This window comes from Cynara cardunculus, unplaced genomic scaffold, assembly GCF_001531365.2.
Source record: "Cynara cardunculus var. scolymus isolate 2C unplaced genomic scaffold, CcrdV1 Un_Scaffold_5217, whole genome shotgun sequence".
Classification (NCBI taxonomy): domain Eukaryota; kingdom Viridiplantae; phylum Streptophyta; class Magnoliopsida; order Asterales; family Asteraceae; genus Cynara; species Cynara cardunculus.
The window spans coordinates 1-1,723 of NW_020202293.1; positions in this window are offsets into that span (position 1 = coordinate 1).

The window sequence follows — 1,723 nt, forward strand, 5'->3', positions numbered from 1 at the left end:
ATGAAGGAGTTCCACCCCACAGAGCATGAGCTAGGGTACAGAAGCCCAAGACCTCTATCWAAAGCCATGCTCAAATACCTTAGCCACGGAGATAGGAAAGCGTACAGACRTGGATACAGGAGGCCAGAGCCGGTCCCTGAAACCCCTCCATGCATAGGTATCCCCTTAGGAGATAAAGTGCAAAAAATGAGGGTTGAGGAAAGAATGGAGGAGCCAGCAGAGGCTAGAGAGGTGAGTGAGGACAGACAGAGAGTAACAAGTCCCCCACCAAAGAAGACAAAGAAGACTCAGAAGGGTGTTGACTCTTCTGAGAAAAAGAAAGGGAAGAAAAGACCCGCAGAAGAAGAGGGTCCAAGCAGTCCTCTGCAAAAGCCAAAGAAGAAGAAATCGAAGGGGGCCCAACCCGCAGAGGTTGAGGTCACAGAGGCTGTACTCCAAGAAATCCCTGCAGAGGCTGCTCCAAAGCGCAGAAGGTTGCGCAAGGTTGTTCACGAAGAGTCCCCAACAGAGCAGATAAAAGATGCACTCTTCCACATCCAACAAGAATTTAAAGCACCCACAGAGGTAGCGGATCTGGGGACAGAAGTCGTAATAGACGACGAAGAAAAAGAGTTGGAGATAGAAGAGGGAGTAAAAGATGCCGAAGGCACACATCCTAGCCCTCCTCCTAGTACTACCCACATTTCTAGGGACCCTGTTCTAGAGGGAACCCCTATTGAACAAGGCGTGCACACGCTGAACCCTACCCAAACCAACCTCGCAGAGGACATTCTTTCGTCCTCTGTTGAATGCACAGCCCGGGAACCACAATCAACTCCAACATCCTCTCAAAAGGATGCTGGTTTTACAATAAGAGTCCATTCGCCCAAGGACTCGTCACAACCCAGAGAGGCATCCGTTGCCCCTCCACACCAGAGTGAACAACCAAGTTATGCTTCAGAGGCATACGAGAGGTTCACAGAGACTGCGGGTCTAGAACGCCCAAAGTCCACACTTGATCCCTTTGCCGAGTTAGGCTCTGAACCTACTAGGCACGATATCGACAGAACACTGGTAGGCTCTCCAATTGGAGATGTTCGAGGATCCGGTGGAAGTCCCCGAGCTGACTTCGAAAAACCAGTCACTGAGGGCGCCTCACACTCCGAGGCTACTAGGTCACCATGTGTTGGTGATCTAGGTTCCTAGAGTACTTATGTGATGAAGGAGGAGTTACAAACCTTCACCACAGAGGTATTCAAGAGGATGGATGAGTTGAAAAGCTTATTCTCCTCCCAACCGGCGACAGAGGCTCTTGTACCGTTAACAGAGGCTCTGAAGGAGTTGACTTCCACAACTTCTAAGCTCAAGGCAACCGTATCAGCCCTTCAGAGCTCTGTCCTCAACAAAGATGACCTCACAGAAGCTTTCAACGCCTTGTCACTCAACCCTTCTTCAATCTAAAAGCTCAAGACAGAACTATCAGAGGTTGCCGCCCAATTCGCTGCAGACTTCATTTCTGCCGGCTACACGGATTATTCTACCTTCAAGGACGAGATCAAAGGGATGTTTTCCTCTACGGTCACCTATGGCATTGATTCTAAATCCTCCAGGACTAACATTAACCATCTAGCCACTCGCAGAGAGCTAGACGCAATGGTTGAAGCCCTTGGAGAGACCGTGCAGAAATACACCGACCAACTCCTCAAGGAAGCCCGAGCAAGCAACGAAGCTATAAGAGACTGCA